Below are 18,070 nucleotides of genomic sequence, written 5' to 3'. Positions count from 1 at the left end.
CCTCATATAATCACGTGTAAACTCTTTCAGGAAGGAAATAACTTTTGTTTGTATATACAAACATTCGTTTCTAGTGAAATGAAGATCATTCTCAACACTGAGCCCGAAAAGCCTGGAGTTGGCAGAGAACACCCCAAGACCAAGTTCTCAGCACAAACATTTATTTAACCCAGAGGAACAAAGGGCAAGGAATAAGGGACAAAGACAGGAGACAGAGGAAGAGAAAGAAGGGAAAAGGAACGGGAGGGGGGGGGAAGGGGTATTTGCCCCCAGGGACAAAGGACTGCCTCTAGGAAGAGAGGAAACAGGTGGTCCATAGCCAGCTGTTTATAAAGGGGGAAAAGGAAGGCCTGTGTTAGGATGAGGTGTTTAATTTTGAGTAGACTTCAGTATTTTGATAGCTGGACCTTGGTCATCAGCCTCAGGAGGAGGAAGTGGCCAAATAAGGGAAAATACCTTGCTGACAACTTTAGGAACGTAACCTAGTGGTTTTTGGCAAGGCAGAGGGAATGGGGGTGAAGGCCATGTCTATCAGAGCCGTGTTTACCATGCTCAGGCTGCTCCATCCCTTCAGAACCCTTCTTTTCCAAACTGGTCCTTGGAACATCTGATTTCCACATTGCTAACACATGCTCCACCGTGGGCTCCAAGATCCAGACACTTTAAGACATGCTGTGTTAAAGCAAATGAGTCTTTGGCTGCGGGATTCTGAGAACCTTCTAGATACTAATACAAAGCATAACCGTATACTTTATAGACCAGAGTGTGCATTTGAGTGTGGGAGGAAGCCTTCTAAAACGGTGTGTGGACGTAACCTGTACCAGCCAACGATATCTAGGGGGATGAAATTACTAGAATGAATATGAGTTAGAAGGGGGGTTTATTAGATTAATTTACACAGCAGGATCTAGATCTAGGTAGTCCAAATGTCTGTCTGCACACTAGAGAGACAGAAAACCAGGCTGCTGGCTAGCCTGCAGAGTTTGATGTGTTCGCAGTCTTACTCTGGCGCTGAAGGCTGCATTCCTGGAGAATTGCTGGTCTCTGGTTCACATCCAGAAGGCAGAAGAACCCAGGTTATGGTGTCAGTGAAGGATACACACACCAGGATGAAGCCACGGCAGGCAAGTAAGGGGCACAGCGTTCTTTTGTTTATTTATTTGTTCTTTGTATCTTTCACATCTCCATCCCATTCATTTCCCCATCCCTTTGTATCCACCCTCTGCCCTAGCATCCTCCCCCCCCAATAAAATCAAATAAAATTTAAGAGGAAAAAATGAAAAGAAAGAGAAGGAAAAAGCTTGTCACGGAAACTGTCGTGTTTCACCGTGAGTCACACAGTAAACCCCTTTATTTATCTCTTACTTTACGTGCAAGAGTTCATTGCAAAGAGTCATTGCTCTGGTTCGAGGCCTCTGGGTTCTGCTATACTACCGATGCTGGGCCCTCACTGGACCTCCTCTTGGTTATCCTGCTGTTGCCCTGTGTTGTGGAGATCTTGCAGCTTTGGGGCTGCAGGACCAGTCCCTTCACAGCGACACAGATCTTTGTTGGAACCTCTTGGTATCAGTGCTGCCAAAGGAAGGTGCATTCCCTCAATTACTTTCTCATCAGAATGGCCTCATAGACACAACCAGAGGTGTGTGTCTCTGTGGATTCTGAATCTGATTAAGTAGACAAAATGAACCATCCCACATCCCCATGACCAGTGTGTCCACAGTGTGGCAGACTTAGCGATAGCCTGAGTGCGTTGGGATGTAGTCACTTCTCCCTTTCATATGTGTGTATGAAAGAGATGGGACTGCTAGGAAGTTGGCCTCCAGGATGCCGCTCAGTCCTGCCTCTGCCATCTATTATGATGTGCCCCAGTTTCCTTGTATAAAAAGCGAAAGGAACTGTCTATGTCATATAGTTATTGAGATTATGCAGTGAGATGCTATATGTAAAGTACTCACAGTAAAATGCTAGTCAAGGACGTTCACTCTTATTCCTTCGCGCACACAGTTCGCTATCGCTGCATAGGAAAATAGGTCCCTAGTGTGGCACCCCTCAACAGTACCTAACTAGATTTTTTTGGCAAGATTTGTTTCCTTTATAATGGCTAATTAGCTATTTGTGCTAATGATAAAAGGGTTTTGTTTAAAATTAGTGCATTAAAAGATATACTCTATGTTGGTACCAAGGGTAGAAACTAGGTCCTCACACATGCTAAGCAAGTATTCTGCCACTGGCCTGTGCCCAGAGACACTTTAGTATAAATCAGAAAGAAAAGGTTATGTGAATGAGTGCGGGTGATAACACAAGTATTGGGAAAACACTTGGACCGATTTCCAAAGCTGTGTCACTGCTGTGTGCTCGTGTGGATAATACAAGAACAGAGTGGGGGACCACTGGGCTAAGAAATTTATCCTGGGTTAGCCCCGCTCACAGAAAGTCCAAGCAGTTTGTCTCCTTATGTTTAAGGGACTCTAAAAGCTTTTAGAGATATTTCTCGCAGTTTAAAATTTCAAACAGAGCCGGGCAGTAGTGGTGCATGCCTTTAATATGAGCACTTGGGAGGCAGACGCAAGTGGATCTCTGTGAGTTTGAGGCCAGCCTGGTCTACAAGAGCTAGTTCCAGGATAGGCTTCAAAACTACAGAGAAACCCTGTCTCGGAAAAAAAAAAAAAAAAAAAAAAAAAAGATTTCCAACAGAAAAATTCACTAGAAGGACATTCCAGAAGTACATTGTAAAATTTCTTTCCTAAATTAAAATTTTAAGGTGTGTTAAGCATCTTGACATCCTGTTTTTGCATAGTCAAAGATACTGCCACTCTGAAAATGGGAGACGTTTGTTTGATTTGTGGAAGCTAACATTTCTTAAGGAAGATGCCCTAAGTATGTCCCGTTTCTCTGAGAGTTTTGCTGAAGTGAGACTGAAACACAAAACTCACACAATAGACTCATTAGGCATGAAAAAAACCTTACTAATTGATTTCGTGAGATGGAGCAGCACAAATTGCTTGGCCTTATTTCATGCTCGGTGGTTGAGAAATCACAGGATGAAATTACGCTGCATGCAGGCCCCCGTGCACGCGTGAATACATGCCTCTGTGCCTGTGTGTGTTCCCGGATTGTGTGGTGCCCTAGGAATTGACAGTACATTGGTTTGTGCCTCTCCCACCGACAGCTGAGCTGGACTTCCCAGATGGCAGAGGACATTCTTGCCAGCACATTAGGGTGACAAGAAAAACCTGTTTTCAAAGAAAAAAAAGCAAAAACAGCCACTTAGAATCTTCAGAAAAATTTCCCAAGGACATGGGGCATCTGGAGAAACATTTGTTCTAGAAAATGTAGGTTAGGTCTCCTTCCTAGCCCCATGGTTTGCATCCATGGATTCAGCAGTGAAGCCTGTAAGAGAAATCGAGGATAGTGAATTTGCATAAACTCATTTCTCATCATTACTCTCTAAACGATGTAGTGTAACCGCTGTTTATACAGTGCATACATAGCATCAGGTATGAGTAATCTAGAGGCGATTTCAAGCCTGTGGGAGGAGGCGGGCAGGTTGTACACACTACTAAGCTGTTTTACCTAAGGCCTGTCCAAGTGAGCATGCTTAAGTAATCATGGATTTGATATACAGGGGGAACTCTGAAATTCTTCTCCAGGATACTGAAGGATCTGTGTACTAAATATTGATAAGAACAATCAGTGTTGATAGCATTTGAGAATACTGTCACCTCCTTTACCATGCCTGTCCCTTAGTTCCAGACTCCAGAACCACATGCCCCCACTCCATTTATCACGGGATTCTGGAAGGTTGGGAAATTTTGACTTGTGACTTTGTCTCTCATTTCTCCTACTTTGGGCCAAGAATAAAAATCTTCTACAATGTTCCATTGCTGTTGTTTGTTTTGTTCCCATCACTCAGAGAGAAGAAAAAGGACCCAGTTTGGGGATAAGAACTGGTAACAAATAGATTTAATGATTTTTAATTTTTCTCCAAAGAAAAGACCTGGACAGGTAGCTTCACTAATATCTCTCAGACATTAAAAGAACTATGTGCTGACTTGTTTATGGCAACTCGACACAAGCTAGAGTTGTCTGAAAGGAAGGAACCTGGGTTGAGAAAATGCCTCCATTAGCTCCGGCTGTAGGGCATTTTCTTAATTAGTTGATGGAGGAGGGTCCAGTCCATTGCGAGTGGAGCTATTTCTGTGCTGGTGGTCCTGGGTTCTGTAAGAAAGCAGACTGAGCAAGCCACGAGGAGCAAGTCAGTAAGCAACACTTCCCCTGGCCTCTGCATCAGTTTCTGCCTCCAGGTTTCTGCCCCGTCTGAGTTCTTGTCCTGACTTCCCTCAAGGATGAACAGTGCTGCCCAAGTTGCTTTGGTTATAGTGTTTCTGTCATCAAACTAAGGCAGATTATTACAATCCTTAATTTCTTCCAAACTGCTGTGTTTGAAAAACAACAACAACAAAACAAACAAAATAAACAAAGACCCCCACAAACGGTATTTCTCATTACACAAAGATCAACGCAGATTTCCACAGCCTCAAAGTGCCCAGGATCATTCCTCCCATCCAGAAGCTGCAATCACTTCTGCAGAGTATCTACCGGCTATCAGCCCATTAGGCTCCTTCCCACCATATTCGACGTGGCCATCACCAGACCCCGCAGATTAGGACTCAGTTTCCAAAACTGACACCACCTCAGATGCCATCACCAGCCTGGGGTAGTTTTCCTTGTGCATCTGACCACAAGTTCTAAGTTAGGGTTCCAAGTGTTGGCACCTCCCAGAGCCAACTCCCCTACTAATGGACTGCCAAACTGTCCTTTACTTTATCTTCCTCCAAAATTGTATGCCGTGAATTGAGCATGCCCAGTGGCATTCCTGTCCACCACTTGTCCACCACTTTAACCTTCATGCAATATATTTTTAGCATATTCTTTTGCTTCCCCCAGCTTCTCCAAGATCAACCCTCCACTCCCTATCCACCCCACTCCGTGCTCTTTCTCTGTCTTAAAAACGGAAGCAAAAAACTATAAATCTATAGATCTGCTTTTTGTGGACTAAGTCCTGAGCATGAGGCCTTCTTCCTTTGAATATGGTTGATAGGCCAGTATCACCTTTCTCCACTTCCAACAGCCATCAATTATAAATATGTTTTTGGTTAGAGGGTGAGACTCTGTACCCACTTCCTCTTCTCTGTGCTGGTCATTTTTCTGGCTTGAACTCATGTAGGTTTTGTTCATGCCACCACAACCCCTGTGAGTCCGTATGTGCACCCACTCTGTTGGGTCTGGAAGACACTGTTTCCTTGGAATCTTCCATGGCCTGCGGCGCTTGCAGTCTTTCCACCCCCTCTTCTGCATAATTCTATGAGCCTTGTGAGGAGGATTGTGATAAAGACATCTCATTTAGGGGTGGGCTGAGCGCTTCAAAGTTTCTCACTCCCTGTACACCGCCAGTTGTGGGTCTCTGTGTTAATTACCATCTACTGCATGCAAAAGCTTCTCCAATCAGAGTCGAGCACGGCACTGATCTATGGGTAGAGCAATATGTCATTAGGAACATTTTATTACTATGTTCACTTAGCAGAATAATGGGTTTTCCCCTAGGGCACATGACCTATCTAGTCTCAAGGTTCTTGGCCTCATTAACAGTGTTGGATATGGGTTCCATCCCATGGAGCAAGCTTTAAATCCAAATTTAAATTGGTTACTCCCATAATGTTTGTGCCACTGTTTCACCAGTGGGTATATCTTATGGGTAAATCACTTCTTTAGCTGGGTAAGGTAACTTTTCTTCTCTGTTAGCATGTACTTCCAAGCACTACGAACGCTAGCCAGTAGAGATGAAGCCTCTAGCTGAGCACCAGCTCGATTTCTCCATGATGACTTAAGTCATTAGCAATGGGGCCTCACCATCAGGTTTTAAAGGGCAGCCAGGAGCATTGGCAATAGCTGTAATGTTTGGAGGTTTCCATGGGCTCCCATTAGCCAATGATTCAGCAAGATGTAACCCGTTTCTGGTACTGGAGATTTCTATTTGATTTCCTATGATGTCTAGTTGGGCATTCTCTCCCCTATTAATATGATAACTCCATTTAAATTACTTTTATATATGCACATGTTCTTAGGAACCTTTTACAGTAGTTGAAACATGTATTCTATGATCTTGAGCTAAGTGTGCCCATAAATATGCCTGTCTATCTTTCCTTCTTAAGTTAGACCTTAATTTAAACTGAAGGCCTTAAAATAAACTGAGCATGCTCAACAGGGTAACCCACAAGTAAATCACTCCTCCCTATGAATATGTATAGGCTACCTGATTAAGTACCCCTTCCCTCATGCTTCCTTAATTCAGGGAAGAACATTGCTTTAGAAATGACTTTAATAGTTTCCTTATTGCTGCAAGCGACATAGCTTTTGCTAGTATTCAAGCATCTGGACTGGCCTGACCTTGGGGTATGCATCCTCAGCTGTAGCCACTAAAAACACCTCCTGTGTGCATTCACTGTGTTCCCTTTTAAAAGGGCCCTGCCCACCTCCCATCCTTTCCTCTTTCTCTCTCTGTCTCCCTTTATCTCTCTCCCCTCCCCTCCCCTCCCTTCCCCTCTTCTCCTCTCTTCTCTTCAGCTACTCTTTTCCCCAGAGGCCTGTCTCCCCTCTCCCCTCCCCACTTTTCCCATTCACCTTTCCCCCATAAAAAAAAAAAAAAAAAACAACCTCCACCTGCGCTTTGTCCCATGGCGTCTTTTCTAGCCTACTGCTTTTTCTAAATTACTACATTGCTTCCCTGACTCGGCAAGGCTCTTTTGGCGCTTCCTCCTGCCCAAGGGCAGTTTGAGGCACGCCCAGATCCTGGAACCCCCATGTACAATAGACTTGCTTCTCCTGGTCCCTTCTTGAGGGTCCCTCCATCCCAAATGGGCACCATTATTGAGCCCCTCCCTTTTCCCCACCTCTGGCCATTTCCTGAGTGAGGATTCGACTTGTCTCTCCAGCGTGGTGTTTTGCCTTTTGGCCTCATTAAGCCCTGGTACCATGCAACCATGGCTCTTTCCGGCTCAGAGCCCTTGGCCTATGCCCTTTGCGAGGACGCACTGGGCAGCCTGTGCCAGTCTCATTTCTCGGACCCTTGGGTTCTTCGGCCCTTGCCTCCTGACTGACGAATCACCAAGCTTGTGCATTTCTCATGATTCTCGATAAAAAGCCACTGGATCTTGTTCTGCCTCACTCATGGGAATAAGCCCACCAAAAATCCGCTGTCTGGCACTTTGTATCCTGATATTTTATGGGACCTTTACAACATTGTGCCAGTGATCCCGATCTCTGTTGCATGCGGCGTGTTTGCTCAGTGGCAGAGCTCATTGAAAGGTAATCATTTCTTGCTGGGACCCTACCCACCTGCTCCATCCTTAATGGATCCGCTCTTTTCCACCTGCAACGAATCTGCTTTCTGATTCACTTTACGGCTTTGCCTTCCATTCAATATTGTCAATTGGGTCTTTGGTGGGGCTACCCACCTCTGACCATTCCCCTGGATGTGAGGCTTCCTTCTCGAGCACAGTCCTCTCCTCCCCTTCTGGCTTTTCTCAAAGTCCCCGGTACCGGGTGACTGTGTCTCTTTCCGGCTCAGAGCCCTTGGTCTCTGCCCTTTGTGTGATGACCTGCTGGACAGCCTGTACGTGTCTGGAAACTGATCCTCGCTGAATTCTTGGGACGCTAGGAATTGCAGACCCTTGAGTCTTCTCTGCCTCATTCATGGGAACTGTGTCATCGTCTCTACCTCCTTGCTCCCATTGGGATGTTTTTCTGGAGACCCACTGACCAGGCCTGATAAGCTATTGTTACAGGACTGCCAGCTGTTGGCCACAGAGCTAGAGGTGCAAGACCGTTAAACATGTCCGGGTGATGCTGTGGTGACAGCAAAAGATCAGGTGCTTTAAGCCCTAGTGAGTCGACTTGGACCCACCTCGAACAGCATCTTGCCTGATCCAAGTTGCGACTGACAGTTCTACAGAGCATGCACAGTGAAGTGAAAGAGCTAGATACTCCAGGATATGGCCAGCACCCCAGCTTTCCCAGGTTCCCCAAAGATGAACGACGCCTTCCCAAGTCAGCAGGAAGTAGTCTTGAGAACACAGCATCCTCATCCCTGCCTCACCTGCCATGCCTTTCTAACTCCTCACATTTTTTATAACAAATAAAAACTGCTCAAGCATCTGTACTGGCCTGACCTTGAAGTATGATCCTCAGCTGTAGCCACTAAGAGCACCTCCTGTGCACATTCGCTATGTTCCCCTTTCAAAGGGCCCTGCCCACCTCCCATCCCTCTCTCGCTCTCCCCCCTCTCTCCTTTTGCTACTCTTTTCACCAGAGGCCGGTTTCCCCTCTCCCTTCTCCCTCCCCCATTCACTTTCCCCCCAATTAAAAAAAAACCCTCCACCTGAGCTCTGTCTCCTGGCGTAGTTCTCCCTCATACCACTTTTCCTAAATTACAACAGCTTTCTCTGCTTTTATGCCTTAACCATACTTGTTTTGGCTTTATACTGATTGAGAAGCTATCATACCCAATTTCACTATCACGGTGAGTTCAATTAATTTATTGATGCTTACCATGTTTAGGAACACACAGATTGGTTTTCTTTTAAAAATGTTATTTACCTTTATTACTTTATTATTTATTAGTGTATATATGTGTATGTGGGTTTATGCACATGTGTGTGGGTGTCCATGGTCAGAGGTGAAGGATCTCCCTTTTCTTAATTAGTATTAATTAGTATTACTATTACTGTGATGAAACACCATGGGCAACTCAACTTGGGGAAGAAAGGATTTATTCAGCTTATGTTTCCACACCACAGTTCATCATCAAAGCAAGTCAGAATAGAAGGAGCATAAAAAAAACAGGAACCTGGAGGCAGGAGATGATGCAGAGGCCATAGAGGGGGAACGGTTTACTGGCTTGCTCCTCAGAGTTTTCTCAGCCTTCTTTCTCATAGAACCAATGACAGCAGCCCAGGGGTGGCACAATCGGTTAGTCCCTCCTGTATCAATCACTGATAAAGAAAATGTCCTCTAGGCTTGCCTACAGTCAGATCTTATGGAGGCATTCTCTCAACTGAGGCTCCCTCTTCTCTGATGACTCTAGCTTGTGTCAAGTTGATCTAAAACTAGCCAGTATAGCCCTGGAGCTGGGATTATAGGTAATTATGAGCTAAGCAACATGGTTTGGGGAACTAAACTGGGTACCCTGCTAGAGCAGTATGTGTTCTTAACTACTGAGCTATCTCTCTAGCCCCAACATGTTGATTTTTTTTAAAGATTACTACAAAGGATTCAGGTGCAGCAACACATGGGGGAATGGTTACTGAACTTCCATGTGCTCTCTTAGAGTCTCAGCTTTCTAGAACATTTATGTATTTACCCATCTGGAAATCTACTGAGCCCTGTTCTGTCTTTGGGGAGTTCTATAAAGACTTCATTGTGTGGGAATCATTGTATAAGCCAGCATTAATAGCTTGGATGAAGGAACCCATAAAAGGCCTGTCTACTTCTGCATTCTTAACTTAAATAACTGAATCGAAACTGTTGCTTGCCCCAGTCTTGTACTGCCTAGATTGCCTAGCAGGATCCATTTAGAATGGGGATGGCTTTATAACCTCCTATTAGAATTTGTTTCTCACCAGGACAGAAAGGTAGAGAGGTTGAGGTTGAGAGTTTTCATTGTAGGGAAGAGAAGTTTTCTCTCTTTGTCTCTCTGTCTCTCTGTCTCTCTCTCTGTGTGTCTCACACACACACATTTATATATGCATATCTATGTATGTATATATGTGTGTGTATACCATATACCATAACATATTAGACATATATACACATTTCCACAGCTCTCTAACTCAAAATTCCTAAAGAATTTGGGTGTGGCTAAAAAATTGAATTCAACAATGCATACAAGTAGTTTGTATTTGACCAAGCTAAGTTTATTACAGAATGCACAGGCAGTTTACGTTTGAAATTAGTTCTTATCACATCTCAGCCTCTTGGCAAAGATCAAGTGTAATATCCATTATTGTTGGTTTAAGATCAGGTACATGCCCAGTCTCAGCACAATATGTTAAATGGCTTTGGGAAACAGAACAGTGAAATTTCTCAGTTCATTCCACACATTCACCTGGTTCTCCTGAGCTCCCCAGGAATGGCACGGCCTCTTAGAAGACTTTAGAAATCAGCGTGTGCATCAGTGGATGTCTTAGTTAGGGTTTCTGTCGCTGTGAAGAGACATCATGACCACAAGTCTTATAAAGGAAAACATTTAGTTGGGGCAATCTTACAGTTCAGAGATTCAGTGCTTTATCATTATAGTTAGGGCATGCAGGCAGGCATGGTGCTGGATAGGGAGCTGAGAGTTCTATATCTTGAACTGCACACAGCAGAAGTAGTCTGTGTCCACACTGGTTGTAGCTTGAGCATAGGAGAACTGAAAGCCCATCCACACAGTGACACACATCCTCCAACAAAGCCACACCTACTCCAACAAAGCCACACTTCCTAATAAACTGTCTATGTGGGCCATTTTGGCAGGACAGAAACTTCCCTCTACAAAGAGGCAGGCAGATCTCTCATTTTCTTTCAAACCACCACAGTGGGATAAAACAAACAAACAAAAAAAAAACATGATTATCACAGCAAATTTCAAAATCAGTTAACATCCATTTGTGATGTAAAAACAAATGAACATTCACAAATGAGTGCAAGAAGCTTGAAAGGGGGCTGGAGAGATGGCTCAGTGGTTAAGAGCATTGCCTGCTCTTCCAAAGGTCCTGAGTTCAATTCCCAGCAACCACATGGTGGCTCACAACCACCTGAAATGAGATCTGATGCCCTCTTCTGGCCTGCAGGCAGACACACAGACAGTGTGTATACATAATAAATAATAAATAAATATATTTTTTTTTTAAAAAAAGAAGCTCAAAAGGGAAAAGAACATCCCTCAGTTTGATAAAAAAAAATCTATAAAAGTCCAAAGCAGGTGCCATCTTTGCTGGTAAAATACTGAAAGCTTCCAAGTTCAGGCACAATACAAGGTCATTTGTTTTCATGACCTGCAACTATATACCAGGGATTCTAGCCAAGCAGGAAAAGGCATCCCACATGGAAGTAAGATGTCTTTATATACAGGCAATAGTCTATGATGCAGAAAGTCCAAAAGAATCTACAAACAAGTGCTTTGAATGACCTCAGCAAAGTTGTAGGAGACAAGATCACATAAAAACCATCAGCAAACATTGCAAAAATTAAATATGAAAATTACCTTTTCTATGCATTTTGAGTCTGAAATGTCCTCATAGGCTCAGAGCAATGCTGTTGTGGGAGATGTGGAATATTATTTAAAGATGTGCTACATGTATTTATGCTGTTGGATTCTTTTATGTTACATTTGTTTAACTCTGTGAAGCTGTGTATGTATATAATATATACTCTCTCTATATATACATATATCCTAATTGGGCTAATAAGAGCTGAACAGCCAATAGCAAGACAGGAGAAAGGATAGGCAGGCTGGGAGGCAGAGAGAATAAATAGGAGAAATCTAGGAATAGAAAAGATTGAGGATTAAGAGAAGGAGGGGAACTCCAGGGGGCAGCCACCTAGTACAGAGCAAGCAATGGAGTAAGAAGTAAAGAAAGGCATATAGAACAGAGAAAGATAAAAGTACAGAGGTAAAAGGTAGACGGGACAAAAAGTTAAGAAAAGTCAGTTAGAAGCTAAGTCAAGCTAAGACCCAGAATTCATAAGGAAAGAATAACCCTCCATGTAATTTATTTGAGAGCTGGGTGGCAGGCCCCCCCAAAGAGTCAAAGAGCCAAAAGAGGGGGGAAAGACTACAGGGAGAGAGTAGTAACAGATGATGAGGGCTAGCTGGAGATACTGGGTCAATCAGATACATCTTTGAAGGAGCCTAGACCCTGGTCCCTTGTGTTCTCTGTTTCCTATCCATCATGAGGTGAAATAGCTCTTCCATGACACACCACTCCCTGTAATGATCTGCTCAAGTGACTGGGGCCAAGTGGTTATGAATGGAAACATCTGAAGCCATGAGGAAAGGAATAATTCTTTCCTCTCCTTAAGTTGCTTGCCTGAGGCATTTTGTTACAGTAATGACAAGAACTAGCTGAAGAAGACTGTACCCAGAATGGGCTTCTTAGTGTACCTGCTTCCAATGGTGTAGCTCAGAAACCTCTGGGATTGGTTTATAGAATGAATCTGGAAACATCTGGTGCTATACAGGCCAGAGGGCCCCTAGCCTACTAGAGGCAAAGCTTCGTGGCTGTTCTGGCGCAAGGCTAGAAGCTCAGAATTGCAGTAAGAATGAAGAATGTGAAGACTGTTGTAAGATGTTGCTGCTGCTGTTAGACTCTGTTGATAATTAGACTAACCATTATTTTGTACACTGTGGCAAAGAACATGTTGTCCAGGTCCCAAAGGCTTTGTGGGATGCTAAGTTTAAAGATGACCCACTAATTAACCTGGATGAGAACATTTCAAAGGAACCCAGAATTTAGGTTTTGGCGTGCGTATTGCTGGCAGGACTTTTAGCAAAGTTTATAGTAGAATTAGGTGGAGCAGAAAGCCTGTTAAAACTTGCAGTTTGGTCAGGAAGGCTTCTGTAAACGGGGTTAAGAGAGACGCGATTTCTGATGGATTAGTACAATGAGAACAAAGTCAAGATGGACTTGGTTGTGCGTTCTTGTAATACCAGAGCTCAAGAGGCAGAGGCAGAGGCAGGTGGATGCAGAAATTTCAAAGCCAGCCTAGTCTACAGGGAAAGTACTAAAACATCCAGAACTACATAGGGAGACTATGTCTCCAAGGAAAAGAGAGAGGGGGGGAGGGAGGGAGAGAGGGGGAGAGAGAGAAAGGGAGAGAGAGAGAGAGAGAGAGAGAGAGAGGGAGAGAGAGAGAGAGAGAGGGAGGGAGGGAGGGAGGGAAGGAGAGAGGGAGACAGGGAGGAAGGGAGGAAGGAAAGAAAGAAAGAAGAAAGAAAAAGAAAGTGCAATGCACATCCCTCAAAACAGAACAAAACTCTAAAAACCCTAAACCCACTATTTGAGGGAAAAAAAACAGGAAACCTAGGACTTTGTATCCAAAGATAGGAAAGATGCTCCAAGGACTTTTTAGAAACTTGCCAGACTCCACCCGACCTGTTGGGAGCTGCAGATCCCTGGCCCCTGACTTTCTTTGCTTGCTTTAGACCCTTTGCCTGCTGGAGTAAATTGAACAAAACGCCTGTGCCTGTAGCTGCTCTGAGCCTGATGAGTCTGCAGCTGAAAGATCCCAAGAGCTGGGTGTGGCTAAGCTGCCCCTGAGCACAATAAAGTTTGGCATTCTTGTATCAAGGATGATGCATGTCCATGTTTCTCTCTGTGTGTCTCTGTCTATATGATTTTTAAGTCTCCAGGCCCAGTTTCCAGCACATAGATCAACCTGTAGTGGCACAGGCACTACAGGCGTAGTACCTTAGAGCATACAGTGGATGCTGTGCTTTACACCCACCCACTGTAGGCTTAAAGGTGTTAAAGGATAAACTAACGCAAGGGCTTTGCTCAAAAGGAAAGCTGTTCTGGGGGACCCTGGTTGTACAAAACTGTTTAAATCAAAAGCAAAAGTGATAAAAGAAATAGATTAAACTCTATCGAAACTCATGTGTTGTAAACAATGCTGTCAAGAAAGTGAAAAGCAACTCAAAGAATCAAAGACATAACTTGAGATAAAAGACTATGAAATAAATAGGCAAAGACTTTGAAGAGACATTTATCCACGAAGACCTATGAAAAACCAATAGCCCACGAAAAGATAATCAAACTCATTATATCCATCAAGGTAATATAAATCAAAACTGCAGTATGATACAACTTTGCCCCCAAAGTAATAGTGAAAGCATCACTAAAATAAAAAGCGATAACAGAGCGGACAAATTGTAATACTTAGTGCCACAGGAGCACAACAAGCACCGGGGGTAGAGTGGTGATTTACAATTTCTCATCGTGGGATGAACACATGACTCTGCAATTCTGTAGGAACACACATCCACTTAAAACCTCACCCACAAGCACTCATAGCAGCATCACTTGTACTATCCCCAGAGTCAAAACCAGTCAAAATCAGAGACGTACTGATCATGGTTAAATAAAGTGCGACAGGGCTATGTAACTGGATAGCACTCGGCATTAAAGGAAAAGAAGCGTTGATGCCTGCTGTCACCTGAATGACCCATCGAAAGGCCATGCCAGGTGGAAAGCCAGCACAGAAGACCACAAGTTGTTGGACTGCTTATTAAAATGCCCAGAACAGGCAAACAGAGATATTAAAATTCTGGTGGCCTGGTGATGAAGGCGGGTGGGATGGGGAACGGCTGTTCATGGGTTCCTCTAGGGAAAAGAAAAGAGTTCTAACCTTGGCTTGTAGTGGTGGCTGGATGGCTCAGGGCACTCTAAGCTGATGGGTTACACAGCAAAAGCCATGCAGATGTTGTAACGGTGGGGTTAGAGTATGAGCACCACTGTCTACAAAGGCACACTGCATCCAGTGTTTAGCTTTCAATCCATTAGTGGCAGCATCATGTGTTATAAACACTGTCTTAAGAGTTCTTATTCTGCAGGGCCATAGGAAGAAATAGCAAATTCTACTTTGGATAATTAATTAGTATTGCCTTGACTCTGAGAGTATGTATTTAATTTTTGTCAGGCAACGTCTTTGAGCTTAGTTCTGAAGGTGCTTCCTGTGTGCACATTACTGGGAAGAGGTAGGCAAACACAGCTCTTCGTTCCCTGTTATGAACACGGAGGAGGTTGGGAAACAGCTTGATGCCAGGGAACTGCTGAAGCAAGTAACCACATGTGTGGATGCGTGAGCTGTGGAAGAATGGGAAGCCACACATGTCCATGCATGAGCTTTGGAAGTACAGGTAATCACACATGACCATGCATGAGCTGTGGAAGTATGGTTAACCACACGTGCCCATGCATGAGCTGTGGAAGTATGGTTAACCACACGTGCCCATGCATGAGCTGTGGAAGTATGGTTAACCACACGTGCCCATGCATGAGGTGTGGAAGTGCAGGTAACCACACGTGCCCATGCAAGGAAGCACAGATAACCACACATGCCTATGTATGAACTGTGGAAGTACGAAGAAGAAGGGTGGGGTAGAGAGCTGAGTTCTGGGAGTTTTACTTGCTAATGTCTGTGTGCTGTTCTGGGTGCTTTCTGGTCTTTCACTGCCTTAATCCTCCCCATAGCCACATGCGTGGTACTCAGGCTGCCCTAACAAAGTGCCACAGTAGGCTTGCCCTTGACAGCAAATTCACTTCCTCCGAGTCTGGAGGCTCTGAGCCTGCCCTTGAAGTGTGGGTGGGGTCAGCCTCTTCTGAGGGCAGGAATGACCTCCTTGGGCTTTCCTCTCCTCTCATCAGCCCTCGGGACAGGTGTGCACCCAAATTTCCTCTTTTCATAAAAATGCTGGTCATACTGGAACAGGGACCAACCCAACAACATTATTTAACTGTAATTACCCCTTAAAGACCTAATCTCTACATAAAGCCACATCTGGGGCACTGGAAATGGAGACCTCGCCACAGGGATTTTGTATGTGTGTGTGGGGGGGTGGGCACAATTCATCCCTACAGCAGGTGGAGCAGATGTTCCCTCTGAACAGGGAAGTGAGTGAGGCACAGCTGGAGTGAGACAGTTGTGTTCCGCTCAGGATCATGTTCTGAGCATTTGCTTCCCGCCTAGCTGCTCTGCTTTGGGAGGTGATGGGACTTCAGAGAGAACATGGTGCTTAGCTTTTAGAGATAGCTTTCTGAGAGATGATCTTTAAAGGATATAGCCTAGCCCTGCTTTGACTTTTATTATCTACTTTCTAATCTCCAAAAATGTGTGAGGCCTCTGCCACACACTCCCCCTGCCATGTTGTTTACCATGCCTGTCCCCTTAATGGTGGACCAATGTAACACCTGCACTATGGGATGGTATGTGAGCCAGGAAAGGGGCTGGATATTTAAACACATATGCACACAGACAGAGACATGGGGACATGGGTCATCCTTGACACAAGAATGCCAACTTTATTGTGCTCCAGGGAAGTTTATATAGGGATCCTTAACTAATAGCCATGCCCCAGATCCTGGGATTTTCAGCTGCAAAATGCACCAGAACCCACTCACTCCCTTGCCATTAGGAACTCATGAGGCCCTCATGCTCAGAGCAGCTGCAGGCACAGGAAAACAAGCTGTTTACTCCGTTCACGCCAGCGGGCAAAGAAAGTCAACGGGCCAGGGGTCTGGAGTCCCCAACAGCCCAAACCCACCAGCGTTCCTTCCTTAAGTTCCATCTGTCAGATGTTTTGTCTCAACAATGAGGTAACTGATTATGTGGCTTGGGGTCACCCTGTAGGTAAATGGTAGAGTTGATATCCAGGCAGGCCACCCAGGCAGAGTGCCTCCTGTGCCCAAATCCCTATGTTCTACATCTCCGCATTTCCATGAGACAGTCCCAGAGGATGTAGGTAGAGAATCGTGGAGCCAAATTAGTAATCAAGTGATGCATCTGTCACATCAGGGACAGCAAATTATAAGACCTATGGCCAGTGGTGTGACCCACGGGGGAGCCAGTATCCCATACCTTCATAAAAGGCCTCCATGACACTGTGCCTATTGAAGAGAGCTGAAGCCATTGGTCAACTGGCATAAACTAAAACTAATTCTCTTTACAGATCCACTCAGGACCCTGAGTCAACCATACTATATCTCTTCTGACAGAGACACCTATACCTACTAACCCCCACGACCTGCTGTCAGTGGTGCTGGCTGGACAAAGACAGATCGGCCAAGTACATCAGGTCTGTAAGAATAGAATGGGAAAGACCAAACAGAGAGTAGGAGAAGTTCTACTCTAATATGGAGAGAAGAGTCCAAGGCACTGCCTGGTCACTTCTTGGGCAAAACGACAATGGAGCAGAGGTTACAATAAAGCAGAAACTTTTGACTGAAAGACAGTGTGTAGCCATGCAGGAAACCGTGCCAGACCTGTACCCCATGTGGCTGGACTGGTGACAATCAGGGGTCTCTGGAGATATTTCCAATATTTCTGTATATGCTTGTCAGCTTTCTGTTGATTTGACACTGTTTTTCTGGGGTCATCTGGGAAGAGGGACCCTCAACTGAGCAAATGCCTTCATCAGGTTGGCTCAAAGGCAGGTTGTGGGGCATTTTCTTGATTAATAATTGATGTAGAAGGGCCCAAGCCATTGTTATGATGTGCCCCCGAGCACATGGTTCTAGGAGGTATAAGAAATACTGTGACCACGAGCCTGGAAAGTCAGTCAGTAAACAGTATTCCTTCAAGGTCTCTGCTTCAGTTCCTGCCATCAGGTTCCTGCTCCAGTTCATGCCTCAGCTTCTCTTAGTGATGGACTGGGATCAGGATGTAGAAGTCAAATAAACCCTTTCCTCACCAAGCTTCTTTGATGTTTATCACAGGAACAGAAATCAAGTCAAGGTCCAAATCATCTTAAAATAATCCACACCCCCGAAGCCCTACCTCTTCGGAGTCCCACCCATTGCTAGAGGACACTGTGTGGATTTCTCTGTTGGCACTAGACATAACCGAATAAAATGCTATTCCTTCTCTGTAATCTCTTCATTGAAGTTTTTGGGCATTGCTACTGTTATGACCTAAGGGAGTTGGTTTTCCTTTTCTGCTTATCACATATCAAGCTTGGTTTTTCTTTCATCTTAAACTTCCTAGCAGATCACACTGTGAGACACTCCTATGGCTGAGAAGTGCCCTGGCCTAAGGTCTTTTGTTACAGCAGCCCGAGTAGACTATAGCAAGCAGCTGTTGTGTGTTGGATGCTGTTTGGGGGACATGGAGACTTACCAATGTGCAAGACCTCTGTGCAGAGCTGATTTCCTTATGGTCAGAGATTGGGATGTGACATACACCATTCCTGCAACTTGAACACCACGCCCTGTACACTGCAGTCTCTGGTTATGAACTTTTGATTTTTTTCTCTTTA

General features: G+C 44.6%; 1 non-coding gene across 1 annotated transcript; it reads left to right on the top strand.

Annotated features, from left to right (window-relative positions):
* Positions 1 to 10,015: 10,015 nt before the first annotated feature.
* LOC119813910 lies at positions 10,016 to 10,202 on the top strand. The gene has a single exon (XR_005285341.1). It is a non-coding gene; the product is annotated as a U2 spliceosomal RNA (small nuclear RNA).
* Positions 10,203 to 18,070: the final 7,868 nt, after the last annotated feature.

Source organism: Arvicola amphibius, chromosome 4, assembly GCF_903992535.2.
Source record: "Arvicola amphibius chromosome 4, mArvAmp1.2, whole genome shotgun sequence".
In the NCBI taxonomy this organism is placed as follows: domain Eukaryota; kingdom Metazoa; phylum Chordata; class Mammalia; order Rodentia; family Cricetidae; genus Arvicola; species Arvicola amphibius.
Note: the sequence above shows the minus strand (reverse complement) of the source record. Positions and strands in the feature narration are given on the sequence as shown.